General features: G+C 40.3%; 1 protein-coding gene across 1 annotated transcript in view; it reads left to right on the top strand.

Moving 5' to 3' along the window:
* Nucleotides 1-27,737, top strand: part of tenm1 (teneurin transmembrane protein 1) — a 214,038-nt gene that overhangs the window by 80,767 nt on the left and 105,534 nt on the right. The gene's annotated exons all lie outside the window — the stretch shown is intronic.

The raw sequence follows: 27,737 nt of genomic DNA, 5'->3' as shown, positions 1-27,737 counted from the left end.
AATATCAAAGAAAATAAAGAACCGCATATGATAGTGCCTTTTCTGTCAGACACATTTAAATGTCTGCCTGTAGCTGTTTCATTTCAAAGGCTTTGCTAAAGAATCTGTCTTTGTTTAATCTGATGCGAAGCACACACATCTGCAAGTACGGCAGTCTGACTTCATTAATCTGTATTCAGAAAATAATCTTTTTTTTTTCAATCATGGTTTATTCTTACTCTGATGATTCTCCATTACATGCGGCACTATAGGTAAGCGATTAAACACAGAGAGCTACGAAGGATTATAACAGCAGTGTTTACAATTGATTTGTGCCCATATTGCAGACTGACTGTATCTGGGTGTTGTGAAACAGATTTGTTGTTATACTTCAATGGTCAGGGCAGATGTAGTATAAGACATGATGTAACTACATAGGACAACAGTTACTACAGCCACTGTGTTGCCACTGAGCATAGGATGTAAACAGGTTGTTAAATTGCATATCTGTAATCCTGTTATCTAGCCTTTAATGATTAAACAGAAGATGAGGTGGTGCACTAGGTGTTCAAAGCAGGGATTTGAGCTGATCCACAAACCTCCTGTGGATTTATGGGCAATATTTTGTGACCTTTAATAATCCCTCCTCCTCGCACAAAGTCATATCATAGCCCAGTGTTTGTGGCAAGAATTGTGTTCTCTCTGTAATGAGGTAGCAATCCAAGCTGCGCTTCTCATTGGTGTTTTCTCAGGCAGCTCTGCCACCTCATGATACAGACAAACCGTGCCTAATGTGAATTAATTTTTTATCCAAGCACCAGATTGAGTAATAGGCTCTGTAGATTTGTACTCTCATTCCGTTAAATATAGCTCCTTAATTATAACTTGGATGTCTGTCATGTCTGTCATAAATCAGCCCTTTGTTAACATAGATTATTATGGATGTACATTTCAGTTTGGTAGCTGGGCTAGACACAATGTTCTTTGAGCCAATGTCTGATCTTCTTAAAGGGATCTTGATTGAATAATGCTTGCCATACAAGAAAATCTGTGGCTGCTTCTGTGTAGTGTTTGATACAGCTGAGTGGAACATCAAAATATTATTAGACAAAAGACATCAGAAGCTTAGGCTCTAATTCAAAAAGAGGATAGAAATCCAAGACAATTGAAATATTAGGGGACTAGGTAAAGTGTAAACTGCTATTCTGTGTCTTATGCTAACTCTAAGCTTTTGTGTCAGTGATGTTAATAACTGTACAGCTTGTCTGTTAATTATGTTAAGGCTTGTATGTGACAGAGGTGAGTTTGCAGTAAATTTTTATAAACTCTCACAAGACTGTGAAATGTCATAGAGGGATCCAGCGAATGAGAAGCCAGCACTACAGCTCTCTCATTTGGCTATAGGCAATTCCATTGTTTCATGTTTTCAAAAGGCACTGCAGTCTATAACTAAATGAAAGCTGGAATAAATACATTGATACATGACCAATATGCAGTGTATGTAGGTTGGAAGGTTTTTGATCAATTGATCGATTGATAGATAGATTGACTGATTTATTGACAGTCTGATAGTATACATTGAAATTGCCAGGTTTAACACAAAAATGTTGGCAGAATTTATAAACGTCGTTGTCCTCCTGAGGTAGACAAATACAAACATACACCTGTCAGAGTTTGGCGAGCGCTCAGGTCTGAGGCCATACATTAAACAAATTCCTTACCAACTGAAAAGCTGGTGCATACTGCAGTGCTGTGGTGGGGACAGGGAAATAGGGTGCTGTTAGTGGGGGCCATTTTGGTACACTAATGTCCTAACTCCCTGCGACCACGACAGAGTCCTCAGCGTCCTCAGCAAGGATGAGAACCTTTAACCCCCAATGCCATAAGCCCATACCCTGGCTTCATCAGTCAGGATACATCATCATCTCTTACAGCTGACTGGTTTCACAAACCCTTGCATCAGTTTCCCTGCTTGTGTCTCTCAGCCATTACTGTCAATATGAAATAGGTACTTCCTAGTCAAGTGAAGGTAAAACTGATCAAATACTGTTAAATACTATTAAATTAAATCATATTAACTGCCACTCTGTATGTTCCCCCAACAAATATTTGATATAGCACAGACAAGGTCAGATACATAATTATAAGACACCAAATTCCTTAACAGAAATCAAAATATTGATTTCATTCTGTCAACAAGGGCACATTCTGTCTTTTATCAGCATGATGCTAGAGTACAACACTATTTACCAAATGTCTCACACACACATACAGATGTAACATTATAGCTGTTTATGTATGCTAAGTGCTCAGGATCTTTTCCTGAATCAGAGTGCTCTGAATCAGTTATATATGTTTATGTATTCCTGTTATTCCTGTTAGTGTTTGTTTATGCATTTGATCATACTGAATCGCAATTGATCACCCTGTTGTACACCCTATTTGGAATTCATGGTGCTGTGTTTTACTGTCTGCCTTCATGATACTGACTTAATGTTTGCATAATTGCATTGTTCTACATGTATATCATATAAATGGAAGTGCTGTGTCTGTGTCACTGTAAAAGCTTGTCAGCTAGGCAAAAGAAAATAATAAGAATGAAAATACAGCCTTCTCCTGTGTCTGAATTTCCATACCTCTGTTTGAGCGGAAAGACTGTATGTTACCATCGACAGAGGAAGGCTGAATCAATAGGCAAATATTCCCTGGACTTCAACCTGAGCACGAACATCTCATGAAAGTCTGATTCACCGCTGTGCAGAGTGTGACTGCGAGCGGGTTGTGCGCTAATGCATTTTCGCCCCCATCCCAGAACCCTGGGAGCGCTGTAAAAAGCTTAGCGCAGTGGGGCCTGGGGGACCTCGGCTCCCGTGACTGACGGATGTGTGATTTGCTTATTGCCTCTCTCTACGAGGGACCCCTGTCTCCCAGTCCATTAATCCCGCCCCAGCGCGTGTTCTCCGGCCACCGGGGCGGCCTGGGCTCCCTCGCCGCGGAGAGTAATCGCTCTCAGCAATTAGGCCCAGCGGCTCCAGGGCTCCTCTCCTGGCAGGACAGATCTCCCCTTTTTTTGAATTGATCTGATTATTGTCCTCCTTACCCATAACCGGTGTTCGAACGGGGTGACGAGGGGGGTTTGAGATGTCTCATGGGCTTCCGAAGATCATATACACATCCTCCAACGATCACTGCCGCCTTTACAGAAGGCAGCGGGCGACGGGCACGAGGTTCTTTTTCACTCCCCAAAGGGAGAACTCTGCGTAGGATGCGTTTATGTAAAATACAGTCATCAGCTATAATGCGTGCTGGCCGGCGTCGTTACATGTCTGAGGTCGGTGACTCATTTTTATATTCAGGGAAAAAAAAATGCTAAGAGCAGTAACCCACGCACACAAGGAGAGTGCCGACTCGTTATTTTAGAATACGCATAAGGATGGACCCCACTGACGAGAGAGCAAGGCTTTTCCATCCCCGCGTCCCCGTGCTCATTCGGGCTGAACACACGAGCGCCTTCGGATCGCGCATCCGTCACACGAGCCGAGGGAAGAGACCGCGTGGGAAGCTTGACTCGGCAGTTCATCCATTTTAAATATTAAATCTCACGGAGGCTTAATGAGCACTCCAAAAATAGCTCTGTCGCCTCGCTGTCTTATGAAATTGAAGTCTTTCAGAGGGGAAGAGGGATCGTTCCCTGAGAGAGCAACTCCTGTGGCACATTGGGGGTTGCAATGCACGTTACCCAAGGGGTCCTTCCTGAGACACGCATTGCCTGAGCGTATTATTCCGTGCCGAGCTCCTTTGTTCAAAGGGATTGAGCAGCAAACACCTCCACAAATGTGTAGGTACTTTTACAGCTCCCTTATGTGGCATCAATATTTGATCACCTCCACTGAGCTCCTCCAGTCCAGCATGCACCATCTGTTTGACCAATAGCACACTTATGGCTTTTTTTTTTTCAAAGGCTTGTTTTTTTTTTTTTATCCCAGATGGAAGTGCTAAGCACCGAATGTGCCCACCGTTCCAAGAGTATGCAAAAAAAATGGTGTCCTGATTCATCAAGTAAAACTGAAAATTGCTCTGAATGAACTGCAGAACTTTAGTGGCATTTCACGTTTTGCCACAAAGGAGTTACTCATTAACATGGTGTTATGTCTGGAAAAATGGAGCATCCATAGCCATCGATCTTTGTTTTTTGAGACTGTTAATCTTTGAATGTGATGGGCTCCTCGATAGGCACAACTGACTTACTCTTTCACCCGGTGAAAAAGAAGCATGTGGATTTTGCCAGAGATGCTATGACCAAAACACGTCTCCAGATGGGAGTGTTCTGGCGATGTGCTTTTCTAACCATCGCACGAACCCCCCACCCCCCCACCCCCCCCCCCCCCCCCCAGGCTAACGAATGCCATCTTCTGAGTGCTGAGTTTTATATCATGTAGCAGCCAGGACTGCTCATCCTTACGTCCTGTGTGCATGATGTTCACTTCGCCTCTCTGCACGGGATGGTGGGAAGGAAAAGCGTTCATCCCTGGACTCCTTTGACACATCATTTTCCCCTCGCTCTGAGCGACAGTCACCAGCACATCACAGCAGGAGTGAGAACAGTGGGAAGGGAGGGCCATTATTCTAATGGATTCATCACTGGGATAACATCCCATCCATTTAACATCTCCTGTGGGTCATTTTAAGGCTTTGAATTGAAGGCTGGCCTCTGGTATAATGATGGACAGCAGCAAGGTGGTAATTAAAAATACAGATTTTCCAAATGAGCTGCAGATGAAGTTAGTGTAGCCTCTCATGGCAGGCGCAAAGTTTGGCTGGAAATGAGGAGAGCCACAGAGTCCATACAGATGAGTTTCTACATGAGTTTGTGAAACCACACCTTTGGCCTCATCTATATCCACTGATGGATGGCTCTGCATGTGACCCCTATGGCCTCATCAAAGATGTGAGTTTCATTTGTACAATGCACAATGAAAAATTTTCAAATGATCAAAGGAACAAAACAGCCAACTGAGTTTTTTTTTTTTTTTCCTGGCTACTGCCCTTAATTTTACTAAGTCTTCTTAGTTACACAACTAAGAAGTTAGTTACATTACACAACATTGCAAGTCTGGGGTGGTTGCTGAAATTAATAGAAAAAATCTGTTGTGGAAAAAAAAATGTTCCAAGGAGAGAGGGATTGAACATGGGCCAAGGTCACAAGTGCATAGCAATTACATTAATTCATTGTGCCTGTACCTGTACCTATTGTATGTGTACCATTTATGTGCTTTTGTGGTTAATGCTGTTTGGTCACAGGCACTGTTACTTGCTATTTTTTTTAACAGGAAAAATTTTGAGTAGATTTGCTGCCATGTTCTCCTTTTTCTTCTTCCACTTGGATTGCTATATCTGGACTACCAAGGGAAATCTTCCCTAATTGACAGCTTGAAAAACAAGCCAGGCTTTGCTCCCAGCTAAACAAGCAACGCACTAATCCGTACATCTGGAAGCACATTGCCACCTATGACAGGCTCTCGCAAAGACTGCCAGCAAACACTATTTACTGTCTGATTGCTGGAAAGGTGCGTGGATATGCCAAAAGGTATTTTGAAGTTATGAAATGAGTTAACATTGTTAAATCTGCCCCCTATGCATTATTAATGTTAAAATCCTCCAGCTCAGAAGTTCATATAAACTGGTTGCGGAAGAGCCAAAAAATGTAAGCTTGTGTCAGACATCAAAAGAACATGGAGGTCAGCTCTGAAGAAATGTGGCTTTGAAGCCAATTTGGGATCGATCTTGGCAGCCCCGAATGAAAGAATTTCTGTCCCAGGCACTGCATTTGAAACAACACCTTCTCGATGCTGGGAGGTCAGCTGATTGCAATGGGCCCAATCAAAATCTTTGATGTCGGCTGAGGCTTTTCTTGAGAGTGAGAGGTTTTTCTGCACTGCCAAGTCTGAAAATACCATGGGTTTGCAATCAAACTTTTTTTTCTCTGCTGAAGCTTTTGAAAGTTTTTTTCTTAATCAGTGTTAGTTTCATTGATGTATACTGCCAACCAAAGGTGAATTACTAACTGCAGTTGTTCAGCCAGTATGCGTCCAATCTGTCATATGCATAAATATAAATATATATACATATATATATATATATATAAAATCAATGTGTGTGTGTGTGTGTGTGTATTGCATTTGGAGCGGGCTGTGGATGGATGTGCTCACAGCGTGCCTGATCAGTTTACCATCCTCTGTGACACGTTCGATATTCCACTGAAAAAAAAAAAAAGTTATAACTTGATGCTGTCTTCTTTCGGATACCAGCAGCCAAGCTAATCCTGGCCCCATGGGGGACATCATTTCAGATAAGGAGGATTTGGGTAGACAGGAAATGCTGCTCAGCAACATTGCAAAGCTGGAGGTAAAGAAGGGAAATGTGGAGGCTGTAGATACTTTTGATTTAGTTCTGCTTGGATTCATTTTTCAAAACAGAGGGTATTACTCTTTGGTTCATTCCACCATGAACCACATTTCACTCAGTAAATGACCTTAATGAACTGACCTTCCTGCGAATTCTGATTGGTCGGTGGCGCGACAATATTTCACGCTTTTAGTTTCTGGTGTTCTGATGTAGGCTCCTGTTATAAATTTTGTACGTTGATGTAATGGTGTTGCTTTGGCAGTGATGTGTGGAAAGTGGTTGCATGCTATCTGAGCTTACAGTGTAGAGCTTCTTAAATTTGGTCTCTGAAAGGGTACCTTTCAACCCAAGGTTTTTACCTGAGAAGGTAAAATGTTATGCTGTTCCATTCCTTTCAAATTAATAGGTGTGCACACTGATACGCAGGCATCTGGTAACAGAATGGAGAAAATCTCCATTTCCCTCTGCAAGAGTGTCACATTTTAAGTTCAGCATGTCACACTCCATTTTTAATGCATGAGCATGGAGGACATTTGATTTCTTGCAACAAGTTTTTTTTTTTTTCTATTTCCCCCAGATCTTAATATGAGCCTTCAAAGCATGTACACATGGCTGCACTGGACCATTAAAGCCATTCTGTGTTGAAATATTGATTTTTATTAGAATTGTGCTTGAAACGAGCCATAATCCTTCTCACTTTATTCCTGTCTGCCTGCAGTCCTCAGAATGCCCAGTGAAGCTGCCTGCGCAAGGCAAGTATGCTGATAATATGGATATAAATTCAAAATTCACACAGTAAGACACAAATCAGCTTAGCATTAAGAGTAGACTATATCTACAATTTGGCTAAGCGTTTGGAGCTTGTGTTTGCATGTGTAAGGACTTTTTTTTAAGCAGCAATCGCAGTGAGTGATTTTGAGAGAAATGGAGAAGAGCAGGAACAGACTCCAGGCTTTGTATGTTAGTTATCCAGGTTGGCTGTCCCGAAGCGTTTTACATTTAGCTCATGTTTAAAACAAATGCAGAGGTTAAGGTCAGGAACGGTGCACTCAATGTTTTTTATTTTCAATGAAGTTAAACCTGAAGCTCTTTCCACCTTGGGTTTTAATGAGGATAGAGTGCCAGTGACACAAGGCCTCAGAGCCGTGTCTCTGGCTCGAAAGAGACTAAGTCAGCAGCACGGTCCTGCTGAATTGTCCCCGGCCTTTACATTCTGGCCGCACGCCGCTGCTTTTCATTCTCATTATTTTGTGTATTCTATCACATCCGGCTTGCTGTGCTCACAGGCTCTGCTTGTCTCTGCCATAACGCTTATCAGAGACTGTCACAGCGTTTTCCTCCACAAAGTCATCAAGTCACCAGGCAAAGTCAAAACTGCCTTTTGGGAAACCGATGACCCCACTCTCCTAGATCTCCTCTCCTTGAGTCTGTAGACAGAAAAGGAAAGCCTAGGAAGGAGACAATTTGTAGTTTCTCTCTGAAACCTCAGGTGCTTTGCCTTTGCCATTTTGAACAGAAATATGCCATTTAGTTGTGAGTCTCTAAGCCACTGGTCTATGTGTCACACCCGCTCCCAGTCAGCCTGCTCAGCCATGCCCAGTTCAGCCTGGCTCAACCACACCCACTCAAGCACACCTGGGATTCATTCCTTCAATCAAGCCTTACCTTTATAAGGACTCGGATTCAGTTACCTCATCGTGAGGTATTATTTCCTTGATTCATTACCAAGCCTGCTCTCAGCCATTCGACTGTGTTATTCCTGTGTTTTGACCTCTCACCTGTTTTTGGACCTTGCTTTTGTGTTTTTGGATTCTGGTTTGGAGTGCTTCTGATTCCTGTTGCCGACCTGTTTTGTCCCTGACCACGTTTTTGGATTCTGTCATTAAAACCGGTAACCGCATCTGGATCCCAGTCTGTTTTCATTACACTACGTTACTTTAATAGGCAAAGGGGTGATACCTTAGCGTACAAATGTCATTAAACCACTTTGAAAACATTTGTCATTTCCCTTTTTATTGCCAGGCTTTACTGTCGTGTTCCAAATAATGATGAATAAGGTGTGAAATGTAACAAATTAAAAAAAAACACACTTTTTTTCACTTGTGGAATGTAGAAATAGTTGACATGCCAAACACAAAGGGCAATACTTTTGAGCCTAAGGAAGTGACCTGTGGCACCAAAACCCCAGATGCCAGTCTCACTTACAGCACTTCCAAATATCTTGGATGCCATGGAAGCCTTCAACTCTAATTCAATTGCATCGAAAACCATTTAAATGAAACAAGATGTATTTAAATCCTGAACTTCATATTGTATTTTTCTTTGTGTGACAGTAACTCTTCCCTTGCAGTCCTGTCCTCTGCAGCTGCGCTCATAGGAACAAAAAAGCAGGAGAGTGTGACATTGCTGCAGTAATGTCCCTTTTCTGGGAATGCTGACATCCAAGGAGGTTCCCCTGTGCTTTCCGTTAACCTGGCAAGCAGTCACTCTCTGTAGATGGCAGGTGATAAGCGTGTCTTTTAGCCTGTTTGCTGGCATCCCTCCTTGTTTTAATCAGCAAATTGCCACAAGGGGAGAGGCTATTTTTAGATGTCCTTGCAACATTGCTGAAGGGCTCCTGCGGCCCTTTGTTACTTTCAGTTGTAATTTAGTCGTGACACATTTGGCGTGGAATCTAAATACCAGCGCTCCTCACTCCTGTGGCAACCTGTCAGGCTGTACCTGAACGCACTGGGACCATTTTTTGCGTCCTCTCAGAGACGCTTTGGTGAGGCGGCGTGACATGACGTGTCTCACTGTATGTGCCCGGCTCCTCTCAGGTCACCGGGGAGATGGAGAGCGGGGGCAGGTGTGACACCTTTGATCCGTCTGCTGGAGTCACCCATCTCCCAGGACCCCCGCGCTCCATTGCTGAGGAGGAGGCAGGACTCGTTAAATGGCCCATAACGACCGCGTCTTAAATGCCCGCTGAATAATGCATGCTGGCATAGGATTTGGTGACAATTCTATTAGGGGGAGAGCATGCGCTGCAGTGTGTTTTATTAAAGAGGAACACTTACAGTTACAAGCAGTGCTGAAGTCGGGGCAGGTTGCTCCTCCAAGTGTCACTTTACTGAGCGCTGTGTCCTTTAGCACTCTCATGGCGCGGTGGCTATTACTCTGCTGCCGCGGCAACACCGGATGTGTTTACCAAGGGATCCACACCAGTGAAAAGACGGATGGTGGGAAAGGGCTTAGAGGACATGGCTTCAGAGGCCGTTAGTGCTCTTCTGTGCTGAGGAGCGTGTGCAGGCATATATAGCCATTTCCATCACAAGCTCCTTTGACTGGAAACTCATTTCCGTTGGGAATGCGATGCCCGGTCTTTGCTATGTATCCGTAATTTTGCTTTAACCCCCTATAAAAAGCCCAGAGAGCCTTTATCCCTGGAAGAAGCACATCTCCGTCCAGGCCAATGACAGCTCTGCCCTTCAGCGCAAGGTTGTCATCTTTCCCGGCAGAGGGCTGTCACTTTAACAATGGCCTCGTGGAGAAAGCAGTAAAGCCCTCCTCCTAAATGGAGGGTGAGTAATAGTTAGATAAAGTAATAATGGGTGTCTGCCTCTGTCAGGCGCACGGTGAAACCTGCCAATCTGACCGGCGTGAGAAGGGGGCCAAATGAATGCATCATGGTGGGGGACATGCGAGGCACACATGCAGTCAAACTGGCTGTGCGTCAGTGGCACTAAACTCCATGGACCTCCTTGAACCGGCCATGATGGAAAGGGTTTGACATCTCTTAATTACCCGAATTACCCCCCCCCCCCAACCCCCCCGCTTCCCCTTTTTTGTGGTCTCTGAGCTCCAGCTAAACGCATAGCAGAGAAGAGTCCTCTGAGGTTCTGCTAAAAGCCATGTCTGATTAGTCTCACTTTGCGCTGTGTTCCCCCCCAGGAGCACACTGTGGTCAAACTGACTTATACTCTATCCTACATGCTCCACATATATAAAAAACCTAGCACGTGCTTTTTACATACAGCTGCTGTTCCCGTTTAACTGCAGGGGCCATATTACAGAGTTTGATTCAGAAAGAGGGTTAATAACTTGCCTGTTATACATAAAGTAACTTACGGAGAGTATGTCGTTTAAAACTTCAGAATCTGCCTCAATGCCAATACTGTCTAAATATGCACATTGTTTGGAGATGAGAAAAAAAAAAAAAATTTATAGAAAAATAAATTTGAACATATAAATAAATAATTCAGAAGATGACAGACCCTCTGGAAACAACAGATGTGTACTAGTTGGGAACAGCAAGAAGCTGTCAAAAGCTGTCACAGCGCTCTCATTTTAAAGCAATCCCATGCAATTTCCTCACTCTCCAACTAATTGCTCCTCTCTAGGCAAAGTGTTAAAAGGGCATGCCATATTTGCCCTCCTTAAAACCGAAGACAGCCGGGTCTTGCAAGTACAGTCTTGCAAATACAGTTCTCTTTCAACAGGTCTCCGCAACCACAATTTTGTGACATGCCCCAGGAAATGCTGCAATCAAATAAACCCCAAGACTGCACAAGAGAAATGATTTCTTGAACTGAAATGCTTGAAAAATGAAATTTTTAGTGGGAATTTTCCAAGGCTCACAGATAGCCGAAGGCTGGGGGTCTGCTCGCAGACTGACAACCTGCAGACTTAAGTCTAAGCATGTAGTATTTGGTTCCCAAGTGACAGTAATGCTCTGATTTTCCTCGTTTACGCTAATGCATTCAGTGGCAGTAGGGTAAGTGTCTGTGTCTTCGATAAACGTCAATAATCAATAAAGTAATTGATAATGTGGAGTCATTTCTTAACAGCCTCAGGAATCATGCAGTAGTCCATATTCTAGGGTTTCACATTAGAGTCAGAGGAGGTATCTGTTTGGACCCTGTAAAGGCCATGCACTGAGTTTCTGCTCAGGGTATTCAACAACACACTTTCCAGTTGAATTTTTGAATGCTAACAACCATTTTCTGAGGAATTTGATGTATCACTTTATCTAAATTTGTATATGTTGAGAGATTACAAGGTAATATATTAGTAACTGTTCAGAGTGCTTTGTATGCTCTTTAAGGCAGGAGCGTTTCATATCTGTCTACAAAAAAATGTAATGTTTCAGGCTTTCAGAAGTAACACATTGACAAATTCGCATTGAATCTTCTATATGAGGATGCGCATCATATAAGACATGCATTATTTATAACCAGAACTCATGTTTTTTTCAGTATTTCTATGTAGTTACCCTGCTGTTAGTGCTTTGAATGGACAGTGAACAGTTTTGGCAGCTCCACAGAGCATGCTGAATGAATGAATCTGTTGGTCCATCTGCATTTTCATAGGTGCAGTTCATATGGGGAAAGCTACTGCACTTGGTTAGGTTCAATGCTGGCTCCCATTACAGCTTGCCTTAGTCCATCCTAGACCATGGGTGTGACTTTGCTTGGCTGAAACAGTTGTGGTTGATCATTTCTGTGTGACGCCCCGTATGACCGCATATGGTTGAGTGTGCTTGTGCCAACCATTGGTCTCTGGTTTCTGTGACAGTTCTGCTAGGCTGCAGAACTGCGTAGGCTGCGTAGGAGATACTGGGAGAGCCACTATTGTAAGATGCAAGCCTTGTATGTAACCATGGTGACACATGGCACCATACCAAATTCGTTGGGCTTGTGTTTCATTTTCAGAGCATCCTGGTTGAACTGTTGGACTGAAAATCTGTTGCGAGAAGGTGAAGTTGTGTCTTGAAAACACATTATATATGTATCACATTATATATATATATATATATATATATATATATATATATATATATATATATATATATATATTTAATATACGGAATATATATATGCTACCTTACTCAAGTGGCTATAATTTCCATAGTTGTAATGACACATTGACATATGACACATTTTAGAATGTATTACATGTAATTTGCATTTATTTTTCAAATTCTTACATGGGACATTTTGTATGAATAATTCATTTCACATTAGGGAGGGCTGCTCAGTTCGCAGACTGCGGTTAAACCTCCCCTTGTGGTCATACTGCTGTTTCTCTCCTATTGTGTAAGGACCACGGAGAATGCTAGTGTCCGGAACAGATAAGCTGCCTCAGTAAATAATGCACATCAGATCAGATACTCAGAGAAAAAGGAGGCCCATAAAATCTCTTTGAGTCTCACTATGGTAAATTAAAGCTCTTTTACTGATAGCAAAAGAACGGTGTGCACAACCGGTCCAGACAGTTAAGACACAATAGTCGCTGTGTCTGCCAATCTATCTGTTCTTGACACGGGCAAGTAAAAGCACACTAAGGGTAAATGGATAGACTTCCTTGTGACCTTTGTGTATCGTTTTATAAAAGGGGATCAATAATGGAGCCGCCAGCAGTACCACTTTATCACAGACACACCATCTGGTACAAGAGTCATTTCTCACCTGAATTATTTCAAACAGCTGTACACAGGCACAGTAGACAATAACCTGGTTTATCGAGAACCCTTTTCCCATGCTAAGGTATTATCTTACTTCTGTTCGAAATCACTTCCAGTTCTCCCAAGCAAGCAACGTCACATGTATTTGAAGCCAGTGGGTTTTTCATTTCAAACATTTCAAACACGTGATTTATGTGTGCATGTGTAGCCCTGTTCAGCCTGGCGAGAAAAATGTCTCCTTGCATGCGAAAACTCTGCTGCTTTACCATGGTTTCCCTTTAAATCGCGTGTGTATGTCTTGAAAGCACTCACATCACATGCTATAGACCAGGGAATCCATTGAAAGTGTCTGTGAGATGGAATTGCATTTATTTCAATCCATTTCTCTCCAGGGCAAGACAATATAATTAGCCTCGGCACATGCCAGGGTGGCTTTGGTATTTTTCGAATAGGAATGGCAGCGTGCTTAAGTGAAGGAATTGTATGAGTTTCACGAATGCCTGTTTTTCACTGTCAGTCGTCTAAAAGGTGCTTTTTATCTTGTCATAGAGTTCTTGGCTGTTGAGTTGCATTTGTTTATTTATTTATTTGTTCCCCAAGACTAGAATCTCTGCTGTAATTGCAACTTTTCTCATACATATTCAAGCCTTAGGCTCATTGTCAGCTGAAAGCAGGGACTCTTCCAGCATACCTTGGAGAATTGGCTGGCTCTGTATTGTCTGGACAGTGGAGTTGATAATCTTTGGAGCAGGTGGCAGTGACATAAGTCCATGGAGTGAGTACGCAGTCCTGCCTAACTGATTTAATTATAGAAGCCAGCTCTCCAAAGTGTCCTCCTCTTCTCTTAGTTATTACTTTTTTATTATCGTTACTATTATATTATTATTGTCACCGTCACAGACATTATCATCCACACACACAAGAGACATTGTGAGCATTCCGTCTACAAAGAAATGGAGTCTTGAGTGCACCTGAGAATGCCTGAAAGGACTGCGGATAAAACTAGAATCAGGCTCTGTGTTCCTTCTGTTCTCTGCACTTCTGTGTTCAGGAAGGAGGCCATGGTTGGTTGTAGGAAGATTGTTTTTACAAGGTTTTAAAACTGATTTACACACACAACGTTACAAACGTAGACATCTTAGCCCCTTTTGTGGGGAAAATTTAAGCATGTGACAGTGTTAAGCATACCAAGCTGAATATCTGTTACGAAAACAGAATCTATGAATGCACAGAGGGAACCTATCACTGGATCCCCAATGCACCCCAATGGTGGCTAATTCAGTTTTGGAGGGCTACTCTCCATCAACCAGGTCTGAAAAAGAACATCATCTTATCTGTATCGTGTATGTTGAATATTGTGTATATTAAATTTCATGCCGGCTTTACCTTCATATTTTTTTTTTTTTTTTTGGCGTACACAGCACAGTTGTCATGTGGTCAGTGTTTTCTTTTTAAAACATGGATGCAGGGGCGTCGCTAGAAATTTTGGGCCCTATGAAAGAATATAATATAGGGCCCCCCACTCTTAGACCACCCACCAACCTAGAAAACCCATTCGATGACCCAAAGTTTAATAATTTGTAGACTGGTAGCTCTAGTGTAGTCTAGTGATAATTACCTAATACTTAGCCTAATGTCATCGATGTATGGATGGTCAAGAGGTACAGGAGTGGCATCTCTCATTAGTGTTATTTTCTAGCAAAAAGACACTAACATTCTGCTGATTGATTTGGAATGAGCTGAACTGCATCCTTAATTAGCAGCAGTGCTTGATTGAAAAAAAAAAAAAAATCATAAAAAGGGTGACAAAAGTGGCAATACCCCTTTTACACCAGATGAGCTAGCTTAAATGTTGTCTAGCTATCTAACCATTATATTTTAATGAGCCAGTTGTCAATGTTCATTACTGGAAGAACTAGATGAGCTATTAGCTAAACTTGTATTCCATGCATGTTAGCTAGCTAGCTGCTCACATGGTAATAAAGCATACATTAAAATATTCATAATCAGTTTGTATGAGCCTTAACCCCAAAGACCTTTAACTTCTGGATTTCTCTGTAAATATATTATTACTGAGCTATATTAATTATATTTGGACCAAAATTGCATTCATCTAATTTTCAGTGGTGATAAAGTTAACCTACCGAATATTTAAGCAAAATGACACTGACACTGCACTGTAAATTAACTAAACTTGTTAATTAACTAGATCATCCAGGCAGTGGTTAAGCCACAATGGTAATGTTGGCTAGGTAGCTACGTGTTAATGGGCACCAAAGGAAGGTCCATAAATAAATATACTTTTCTTTGGAAAAAATTGGGTGACTGTCAACTCTTTTTCTCCCTCTCAGCTTTCTATTGCCTTGCTTTTCGTTTTTGATATCCTGACTTCTTTGATGATGCCATGTCAAATCTTCTGACAGTTCACCATCTGTTCTGCTTGTAAGCACACCTATTGGCAAGCAAAGATTCTCGTGCGCTCTGTAATCGTTGCTGGAAAGTGTACCTACGCAAGACTGAACCATGCAATGAATAGAGAGAGGGGTGAAATATAAAGGCTATCCTGATAATTTTTGTCAAAAATGGATAAACAAACCACAAGTTTGTTTCATTTGTAACTTTTTAATAGATAAAATTACAATTTTAATGACATTAACTTACCTCTGGCATTAACTTACTTATAATAATAATAGTGTTCTATGAGGGCCCCCTGTCAGTGCTGGGCCCTTGGAATCGTCCTGAGCCCCCCCCCCCCCCCCCCCCCCCCCCTTACGGTATCCCTGCATGGTTGGCTAAATCTTTTAACATTAGTGAGCACCTATATAGTGCATGACACAGAGTCACAGAGCAGGTATTTTAGGATGTAGTGACAAATTCTCCTGGGCTATGCATATAAAAACACTATAACTATATCCCACTGGAAGTTAATAAACACATATGTTTTTTTTACTGTCATTTAGTGAATTACTACCCTTCTGACTACCTCTTTAAATAGGACAGTAAATTGTGTTTACAAACATGCACCTCATATATCCAGCTTTTGTCAACAGTTGAATTTGGGTCAAGTTTTATTTTAGTTTAATTCAAGTTTTGGACTTAACTGTATAAAAATGTAATGCTGCACTGAACACAGAATGCATTGTTCCATACTTATCTATTATGCATAATCTTATCCAGGGCCCTCAGTTCTTCTCGACCACCTGACCAACGTGGATTTAAACCTGTATTTCAATCATTATCCTCCAGGTGTCGCTGGAGGAATTCAGTTATCAGTACTTTTTAAACAATCAGCACAGTCACCTGACTAATTATAAAATTTGTGAAGTTCTTAAAAATCAAAGAGCATACTTTTGAGAAAAAGAGCGCAACACTATCTACTGTCATTAATGATTTAATAGCCTTGCTTTGTACATGTGGTCCCCATGGTTTCCGTTAACCGACAATTACTCCTCATTTAGCAAATTTTGTAAGATTTAACAGATATTGTTTAATCCCATTTGTCATTTTGACATGAAAAAACCCTTATCATGTGATTTATAGAGAAGGCTATTTGCGTTGCTCCGCCCCTTAAAATGTTACATGTTGGTCCTCTATTCAAATTCACTCTTCTGTTTATCATGTCACAGCAACCATTCATGTCCTATCATAGAGCAGCAATCACATCTAGGGATGCCTCAAAGCCTCTGTCTGAAATCAACAACTATTTATAGCTAAAAATGTCTATCGTTCTTAAGTACAGTCTGCAACATGAACAAATAGGTTACAAAAAACTGTGCAGGAGTATGGATGGTATGATTTTATTGGGTTACCACAGCCCTTTGAAATTCTATGTCAAAGCTGGTGATAATTTCAATACATTAAATATTCCATAGCAGGGAAGATTTGTTAACTTGAGTGCTATTAAATGCACAAGGGCACAAATTATGTCATTTTATAATTTTCATGACTTTCAGTAAGTCTTTTCAGTAAGTACGTGTTAATATTCAATTTTGATGTTCAGAATGAATTTTGTAAGATAAAGTGCTAAAATAATCTTTGTAGAGCATATCAGTTTAACAGAATTTCCAAGCATTTTGTGCTGTCTTTCTGCTACTTTACTTGATACTAAGGAAATGATGAATTACATGCTTTCCTATGAAAATGGTGATGCACAAAATTTTATGAGCATTTATCTTAGCAGAAAGTTGAATTTTAAGTAAATAATCCAAAATGGCATTTTTGAACAAGCATGTAAAAAAAAACTGCAGAGCAATTCCATCCGCTGATCATCTTCAACATAATTATCATCATGGACATCCTCCAACTTTCCAAAAAACAAATTAAAAGAACTAATTTGACAGTATAACAAAACATCTGAAAGTGTATTCTAATCACGGACCAGTCAGGGGAAGTTAAAAGACCATTAGGCCTATGTTTCACATAATTTATTTGTTATACAAAAGCTACTTACAATATTTTGAGGTTGAATGCATGTGTTTCTGGCAATGCAACCTAAATGTTATATGGAATATAATGGCATCATCTTGTTGCCAACATTCTCCTTCAAGCATATTACACGTGTCCACATTGTCCATGGTTCTAAATAGCCTGAATGAGTTCAACACTTGATAGTGGTGTATCTAAACAATACTTTCATTTGTGCTTAATTACTGGTAATTAGTTGTTTAGTTTAGTCGAAAGACAAACTGTATTTTGTCTGAGAACACAGAGTCTGCAGAAAAAGATACAAACACCAAAATTCATAACACATTACTTCTACTGTAGGCTCAGGGTTGGGGAGTAACGGAATACATGTGACGGCGTTACATATGTAGAATACAAAATATGAGTAACTGTATTCTGTTAGAGTTACCATTTAAATTGATGGTAATCAAATTACAGTTACAGTTACATAAAAACATTTATATTACTGAAGGGATTACATTGGATGTTTTTTTTTTTCATTTAATTTCATTTTTCTTTTTATTTAATGTTTATTCAGCTGGAAAATCTATCCAATGATAGGCAACTCCAGGGTGTATCTTCCATATGCCCCTCATGAAAAAAAAGAAGAAGAAAAAAAACACACAACCTGCCTAACTCACAAGACAGTAGAATGCAGAGTGAGACAGAAAGCAACCAGCGCAACGCGTTTATGTCATGGAAATACCAGGACCACTTTACTTTCAAATTTGGCAAAGGTCGCAATATAACAGTACAAGTTTGCCAGCAACCAAGCTGCTATCCACATCAAAAGAGTCAACCTTCAAGAAGCATCTTGAAGTAAGTTCTCTTTTTCATTATTTTAGCTAATATTGATTGCTAGCTAGCTATCTTATATAGTTTTGCTGCACTGGATTAGATATTCAGCTAGCTAGAAGACTAGTAGGTATAGTATTAAAGCTAACTAGCTAACGAGTAGACACAGTGACAAAACAAGTGACATTTCACATTCAAAACTGCAATTACTCCAACAATTTTACACTACGCACATTATACGTTAAATTGATAAGCTACTCCTTTCTCACTCACAATGTATTTGGGGAGGCTCGTCCCTTTTCTAACTCATGTTTACATGTAATGTACAGTTTTTGAATTGATCTGAAGAAACTGCAATGAAATGCCCATAGACTTAACACGGGGGTGCCAAAATCTTAGCCACAACAATGCTAAGTGAACATTCTATAAATAACCATTCAGAACCTTAGTCAGATGAACATTCTTTAAAAGCACTGTTAAAAATTAAAAACACAGTAATCCAAAGTATTTAAATTATGTTACTTACCTTGAGTAATCTAAGAGATTACGTTAAAAATTACATTTTAGGGCAAGTATTCTGTAATCTGTAGTGGAATACATATTAAAAGTAACCCTCCCAACCCTGTTCATACTCTAGAATTCCTCTGACTGTGTGAAAGCTGTCAAGAGGACATTAATTTCAAAATCACCTTCTGGTCAAGTCCATAATGCATTTGTCAGCCTCTTTTCTTCTTTTTCTCAATCCTAAAATACTGTTAACACAGTGTAAGAAAACAGTGTGTGTGAAGTCATTTGGCATACAATATAACTTTTACCAAAGCATTTTGTACTTGCATAGTCCTTAGTCCTTAGTTCTTTATTCTCCCTTTCAAAGTGGGTGGAGGTTGAAGTGTTAAAATTTAAACTTACTCTTTTCACAAAGTGAGTAAAAATCCATTATTATCTAATCTGCTGACTACTTAACAAGAGAAATTGTAATGATGGTTTTGACTGTAAGAGGTCATTTATGAGCTCTGTCATAAAATGTCTGTTATGATACCAGTATAATGACCGTAGACTGCAAGATTGATGATTTCTGGTGCATTCATAGTTGTAAAAAAAAAGAAAGAAAGAAAGAAAGTAAAGGAGCGTCAGTATTGAAACCATTGCAGGCAGTCATACATGTTTTGTTAATAGTCTGTTTTCATATTTCAGTGTCAGTGTATCATTTGTGTTGTTCTGTATCCAATAGCTACCCTTGAAAAAGAGACATTTTTGCAATCAGTGCAATGACTCTGTTTTTCTCTGGAGATCCATGGTTTTCTGGTCTTTGATCCAATTCAGGTCTTAATCACCTAAGTGGAACCATTGATTGGAAGAAGACTTGAATCACATAGTTACCAGATGCCAGTCAACATCTAGTTTAAAGGGACATGTAAAGCCCTCAGGACCATGTCTTCAATTAGAGGTGTGAAGTGTGGAGATTACTACTCTGCCAGAATGGGAGAGATAGGGGGGCAGAATTGAGTTTTCTAAACAGACAATAATGTTTAGACGTGCAAATGAACCTCAGCTCTTTTCATTGCAGCAAACACATTTTGGATGAATTTGGTTTTAATCTCATAGGTTCAGGTTGTGAGAAAGACCCTGTAAAATCAATAGTGTTCTCTGTGCTGTGTGTAATGACCCATCTAATGTCCAACCCCTGCTCCCACTACCAACATAAAAACACACACGCATATACAAACACACTGTCACCATGAACACTACAACAGTGTGTCATCTCCCTGCTCCGTGTTATGATCCGTGTTTCTTTGCTGTAGAATTCACATGATGGTTCCCTTTTTGTCGAGTACACCTTGGGAATATAGTGCTTTGTGGCAGCACAGTTTTACAAATGCACAATTACAAAAAAGGCTTGATTTGATCTGTAGTAAAGACTCCAAAGAGATCTGGAATGAAACATGTTCATTGCCTTTAACAATGTGATGCTAGATCTCTGAAAAAAAAATAGGTGCGAGGGAAGGGAAACTATGCTCCACACTGTCAATCAAAGGCAAAGTGAAGCAGAAGCATCCGTGACTTGAGCGCCATGGTGCTGTCAGAGAGATCTCATCTATTGCTTTAGTTTACTTCTATATGGCTCCAACAAGATTTGCGAAGGGCTTAGATGAGAATAACAGTGTGCTTAAAAGCGAAGATTTAATGTTCATCCTCTGCTGACAGTGTGCAATTCAGTTAAGTGGGAGTTTTTGATCTTGCGTCTCGGAATATTTGAATTTTTTGTTTGAAATCATCTTTTCAAAAAATGTAATAAACGTTTGATGCCACTGAAAGCTTAAAGTGTCCTTTGGTTGGCTTCTGTGCATTAATTTAAGATGATGAATAAAAGATATTTGTAGCTTGTATTGATTACGGAACACCTGACACAATGCTTTAAAGACAGCCTCTTAAGACAAAGAGTTACAGCGTAAGCACTGTGGTCCAAGTGGCTCTCAGTATTAAACTTTGGAAAGAGCTGTGTATCTGATCAATGTAGTTGTGAAAGTAGTGATTTGCTTTGATTTGCGTGCCCTTATAGTGGCTTCCTCATTTGCCAGCCCACTTATCAGACGTCCTTGTTGTCACCCCCCCCCCCCCCCCCCCCCCCCCTCATGTGTTGTACATTGAGCGAGCAAAGTCAAAATCTGGAACTGGGCAAGCTTGCTCCGAATGCCATCTTCAGATTTGGCCCACTATGTCTAATCACACCGTTAGTCTTCTGTATTTATTTAAGTCCTCCTAGTCTCAATACTGGATCCTTCTTATATCATTAATTTATCCTTTGCTCCACAAATCTCTCCAGGGTTGAATGGGCCATTAATCACCCAGCTAACACAGAGGAGCTAAGAAGTGTGTAAACAAAGATCAGGCACTGGAAGACAGCATTTGTGTGTGTGTGTGTGTGTGTGTGTGTGTGTGTGTGTGTGTGTGTGTGTGTGTGTGTGTGCGCGTGTGTGTGTGTGTGTAGGTGTGTATGTGTAGGTGTGTGTCTGTGCATGTGTGTGTATGGGTGGGAGAAGGGGTATGAGGAGTTTTTTTTGTTTGTTTGTTTTTTATCAGCTATTAATGAGGGCTTTTTTTCCTTTCAGTTCATTCCTGTTCAAATATGTAAGCAATAATAATCTTTGATCGGTATATCTGGACTACCACCTGCCTACTTCTCATTTGGAGGCATTTGCTAATTAATTTAACATAATGTGAAGCATAGGCAAAGATACACAGTACAACAAAAACAATATTTATAAGTTCATTGATGAATTGCATATGAATTGCCATGTGATAGCTTGCCATACAAATAAAACTTGACTTTTGCTCCAGATGTGTGACATCTATACATGAAAGATTTCAGTTTCCTGAGAGAAGCCATTCTAACACTTTTGCCTGTAACCAAACTGATGTTATCCAGGATTAGCTGACAGTGATTGGCGACAAGTTAATTAAACGTCAAAATATCTATGTTCAGAAATTTCAAATATCTGTGCCCAAAAACATCTTTTTAGAAATGGAATGTCAAACATGGGATATGATGTCTGAGGTTTGTCAATATCTTAGTATAGCATATGTATAGTGAATCTGTTATATGCAAAATGAAATTGTCAGTTGAGGGGAAAAATACTCAGAACACCATTTGTGTGTGTGTGTGTGTGTGTGTGTGTATGTTTGTGAGACAGAGAGAGCGAGAGTGTGTGTGTGTGTGTGTGTGTGTGTGTGTGTGTGTGTGTGTGTGTGTGTGTGTGAGTGTGTTTAAACAAATGTCAATATTGTTTTGTATCAAATGTCCCTCCTCTCTTTCCCTTAGCATATTAGAAGGAAGGTGAGTTTTGAAGGATAAATGTCAAGAGTATGGGAGCCCATGCATAATGCTCTCTGTCTGCTACATCAAAGAGCCAGGGTGAAAATGGGCTGCAGTGCCAGCTTTTTGTTCTGCTGTCTGCTGTAAAATACAGACAGAACAGGATGGGAAACATGAAAGGAGAGAGGCAGCTCCATTCCCCCTAAAGGATTATGCATGTTCTCTGGACTCGGGCTGGGGCTAATGTGTACCCCCATTACTGCTCTAAGTCACCCTTTTAGAGATATGGCACCACAGGAGCTTTAATAACATAATTGGTAAATTGTCACGCGAGCACTGTGGTTCCTGTCAATACTCGGTTCTGAATGTCCATCAAACGGACTGGGTCAGACTTTTTACAAGCCTCTGTAATTAGCTTTTCTCGTAGCTTCATTTTGGGTCGGGGACGCGACGGGGAGTGCGCACGTAATGCTCCCAGAATTCCCAGTCCTCTATATTGGGATCTTGGACATAAAGAAAATGTGTCTCTCTATTCATGGAGCAGTTGTCATTTTGGGCCCCAGCTCTTCAAAGGACTCAGTTAATGGCTAGTTGGCACACTGGAGAGACTTAAAATGAGGGTCAACACACTGACCTTGAAGCACACTGACCTTAGTTCTTGTCATTAGTCCTGTCCCATATGTATGATATTGAAATCTATAGTGATGATCAGCTCATGAGAGTTATCTCTCTCTTACTGGATGCGTCTTTGTAAATAACCTTTAAATAAATGGTTCTCATGCTTGGTGAAGGGTCTTAGAAATAGTAGTTGATAAAAAAAAAAAAATTAAATTAAATTAAAATGGCCTTTTCATATTAAATTCTATTGACTTATTGAGGAAAGCTATAACATAAATGTTAATAAGTAGAGGTGTAAGCTTCTGCCTATCTAATGTAATCTCTTTTTTGGTAGAAAACACTTCTTTTGCAACATTGTGTAGACCTTGGTAGATTTTTTTTTTATTCACAGGCGCACATCAGTCTGTGCTGAAGAATGCCACACTTCATTTATCTGAGTGATTCAAATGGAGCCAGAAGTTTGTATGCGTGTTTTCAGAGCAGAAACCCACACACCTGAAAGGGCACCTAAGATTAATGATCTCACTCTAGTCTCTCCTGCAAGGTATCCACTCGCGCCTCTCACCCATGTACCTCATCAACCTTTGTTGCCTAGTAACTGAACTCAGGGGAGCGCTAGTTAGGTCAGGACAGAAGGACCCAGTATCAGGCGTAGCTGGTCGCTGAGAAGGATGGTCCCGTGATGTAAGTGAACCCGGTCTTCTCTGCTCTCTGGCCCTTGGGGAAAACAGTGGTAATTAAATTTTCCACAGTGGATCTTTAGTTAAGGTCAGCAATGAGCCATGGTCAGGATGGAGAGCATTACTGATCTAATACCCACAATCATGGGCTGTTTCCTGAAATCCTGACACGGCACACACGCAAACGTCTTCATTTTCGACCGCCACCAAAATAACAAAGCTGGAGTGAAGGACTTCTCTTCACGAAGCAAAGGCAGCAACAAGACTATTGTGCTGTCAAGTAGGAGGACATCTCACTCTGTACCCTTTTTCACTAAAACAATCTTCAGGGAGCTGTGAGGAGGGTTATTTTAGGACACTTAGAAGATTGATTCTCTGAACGACCAATTATGCCAGAGTGGCTACTGGAGTGGTTTCTATTCTAAGGATGGAGGGCTCATGTTCTGCTCTTCACGTGCATGGTATTGTTTTAGAATGCTTATGGTCTGTCACAAGTCACACGCTTATCATTGGCTAAGGGAGAGGAGTTTGTGAGGGTCAGTGGACAGTATTTAAAGCACCCATTTTAAATATATGGCATCAGTGTGACGTAGTGGTAAGGAGCAGGGCTCGTAAAAAAAGGTTGCCAGTTTGATTCCCCGCTAGTGCAGTGCTGTTGTACCCCTGGGCAAGATACTTAACCCACAATTGTCTCAGTAAATATCAAGTAAATGGTTAAAATTGTAATCTACAGTATGTAAGTCACTCTGGATAAGAGTGTAATTTATGTGAACATGTGGCCCACTCTATTTACACAAATCAAGGTCAGAGTATGTGCGCAACCATGTTGGCCTCCCCCCAGGATTCCCTGAAATTCATGGGTTCAGAGCCTTGAAATGCACACTTTTTTCAGTGGGCAACAGAATTGGGATCATTTGTGGTGAATGGACACCCTGCTGCTAGCTGGGTCTGTGAGGCTGTACATGGTCAGAGTGTGATGTGACAATAAAAGCACTTTCTCAGTAAACCAAACTGAAGCACCGCAATCTAAAGTGACTTTGGAGTTCAGTCTTTCATCTTGGAGACTCAGTGTCCTGCAATCTAGTGTCGCCCCAGAACATCAATACGTAAAATGCCGGCAATTGCTTTCTGCCGGCGGTAATTCAGCAAAACATAATGCAATTTTTTACTTCTCAGTTTTACAATATTTACTTCTCAATTTTCTCTTCTTTGCACATCCAAGAAAAAGAAGAGGCTTTCGTTTTCACTGTACAGATACATGGGACACAGTGCATCCCAGTACCTCACATATTAAAAAGAATTAATCACTTCAAAAGAAAGATCCTGATTCATTATATGTCACCTGTGCTCATCATCATAGTATTTTACATCATTAAATGTTGACATAACAAGACTACTGTAATTAAACACATAATTGACCCTCTTTCACCTGGTAACTGTGGAATGTTTGTCTGTGTACACATTTCATTTGCAAGGAAGAATAAAGAATTAGCTTTTTTTTGTGGAAAGTTGTATCATGTTCAGTCTTGAAAATGTTATCAAAATGTTGACTTGCATTGAATTTTAAAAAGAAAAACAATACTTTTTTACTGTATGCTGTGCATTTTAATTACAAAGAGTATATGAATTAAGTACCAATGTAGTAGGACACCATGCCCTTGTGCTCTTTTCTACATGGGCTTCCAGGGTTGTCAGCCTGATCTTAAAAGCCAATGTGATGTCATACTGTACTAAAATGGTTTAAAAGTTGTGGAATGAAAACCACAAATGTGAATACAGCTCTATGTATGATAAACATAGCATGGTTTGTCCCATATGTTAGTGGCAAGTTGTAGTTGTTCTGATTTGCACTCAGGGGTCATTTCCTAATTCTTCTAAGCCCTAAATCAGTTAGGACCTCTATTGCACCATTGTGCTTCTCAGCTGCTTTTATCTGATTGGCTCCTGCTCTGTCACTCACTGAGATTTCTGAGCAGCGCCAGATAGGAGATGTTATCTTGCAGTGGATTGCAGTGTCAACGACACATACTTAAAAATGCACTTCCACATATCATTGAAATACATAGTGACAAAACTATTGAAGAAAAGGACCAACTCAGCTCATGTTTTAAAATCTGAATAGGCATTGGTCATAATTTCTTCCTTGAGTGATAGTTATGTCGAACTGTATATCTTATATTACATTTGTGGAATCTGTTGTACAATACCCCCGAAGGCAATTTAGTAAACAAAAGGTAACATTTTTGTGACTGTAGAGGGCAGTGGGTTGTTAGACTGAAAGATACCTCTGTTATCTGTAAGATTGGCTTCATGGGAAGCTCCATTTCCTGTTTATCAACAACGCTTTTGTTTAGATTGAATCTAAACTGGATTGATAGGAATTATCAAGTAAATCAACAAGAAAAATAAATTACATTTGATCCAGCTCTAGAACATTATCCCATCAGTTGTAGTTATGTTTGCCATTACTTGAAAGTGACTTTCAGGTTTGATTCATATCTGTGTTTTCTGCGTAACTTTATAATTGTCAGTATTAATTCACAGACTCACAATGAAATATAGTGTAATACATTCTCTCAGTCCCCTGGACCCTCGGATAATGTGTGGGCTGAATTACACTGCTAATAATACTGCACAGCTACATGGAAGAATCTGATTGGTTGATAAAAAGCAGCAGTTACTCAGGTCATATGTAGTGAGTAAAGGCTTATTGGCTGCAGGAAGCTATAGTTTGCTATGTCATTATATACCCAAATGAGAATTGCATGGTGGCATCTAACAAAATTGTGTTTTAATCTTGCAGCAACAGCCAAATACATTTGTCAAGTTATAGTTTATTGGTGAGGTAATGGTTTCTGCCATGGTGATATGTTTTATAACCAGGTTCGCAAAGCTCTACCATGTCATTAAGGCTGTCTTATATTTATGATTTTCCATTATCCAAATTAAATAAATCATCTCACATGCAAGTTTCTTGGTTCAAGTAACTCAAGGATATTCAGTTTTGGTTCCTCAGTATGACTGTGAACCGCCATTCAGTTCACGTCCTGTTTTGGAAATCTTATATGATTTCCAACAACTACAAAATGTTCAAGGCTCAGACTTTATTGTAGGTATTCCCCCTAAATGTTTTGTGTTTTAAATAACACATTTTGCATTACCAAAGCAGGAAGTAATATTTCAGTGAGAAGGATTGATAGACTGTTGACTTCATAATTTGATTACCAGAGGCCTATTTGGAGGGTGTATAACATGATTGAGGCAGAAATCAAAGAATTAGAAGGAAGCTAATAACGGTGCTCCCATACCTGCCTGCAGTAACTCCTTCTGTGATATTAAGCTAAAACAGGTGTGCCCAATAGTCAGGGATTTGCTCCATGCTGGGAATTATCCTTCTTGATATAGGCTGGAGGGAAAGAGGTTCTTGACATAAGTCCCTGACTTGACTGAAATCCTGCCACACTGCTGTAGCATAACACCTGCTGATTAGGCTGATCCTCAGAACTCAAACACTGGCTGTCTTGTAGACCAAATCTGGAATAGTTGCTCAAGATTTTTTTTCTCCCTTTTATCTAAGTAAAGCTTGGAAATCATGTGAAAATAACTGAATTTTGAGAGACAGCATTATCTCCATGGGGTCTGGTGGTAAGAGATCTCCCTACAGCAGTATGCAATAATAATCCGCTCCAGCTCCAGTTTGTTGCTTGCATGAAGTCCAGTGCATGCATGACACCATATGACTGCATTATAAGCAGCTGTACATTGCACATTTTGTTGTGGTGAGCTGCTGAAGGGAACAAATTGTAATGTGTATCCAGTGGCATGCCCCCTCTCCCTCTTCTATTCCCTAGATGGCATGATGTACTGTATATTTATGTATAAAGTATAATTATACAAATATGTATTTGTCCATTTTTGACAAAAACATAACATAAATAATAATCCATCCACCTCCATGAGAACAGCAAAGTGACAAGTCACTATCCACCATCATATGAAGACTCTAATCTTTGTCCATCCCTGCATTCTGCTTTCATGGATCTGTCCTGATCCTGCGCAAATCTGAGACTTAGATTATGCTCTTGAATTAGCACTTCTAACTGACTAGCAATTGGTCTTGCCTGTGTTACACAGATTCCTGTTATTTCAAGAAACACAACTCTGTTAGTATTTCTGTGTAATAATCTTCCAGTGTTTAGTGTGCATGTGCTTGAAAATGGTCATTTCTGTTTTATTAGTTTTATTACCATCATCATCATTAATAATAATAATACTAATAATAATAATACGTTATCTATTAATATTAGAAAATCTTGAACATCTTGAAATGTAAATGTAAATCAAAGACAGTGGCTATGCCGCAGTGCAGTACACAGAAGAGCAAGAAAAATGAAAGGTCTTGTCAGTCTTGTCCCGTGGTTAGAAATGTGCAGTGTTGCTGTGTTTAGAGGTCAGTAATGTAAAGTAATGATGGACTGACTTGCCCAGTGATTTGCTCCCAGTCTGATACTATGTGGTCAAATGTGCTCATTCCTCTACATGGGCTACTCATGGCTGC

The sequence above is a fragment of the Megalops cyprinoides genome, chromosome 3, assembly GCF_013368585.1.
Source record: "Megalops cyprinoides isolate fMegCyp1 chromosome 3, fMegCyp1.pri, whole genome shotgun sequence".
In the NCBI taxonomy this organism is placed as follows: domain Eukaryota; kingdom Metazoa; phylum Chordata; class Actinopteri; order Elopiformes; family Megalopidae; genus Megalops; species Megalops cyprinoides.
This window is presented reverse-complemented; position numbering and strand designations above follow the sequence as displayed.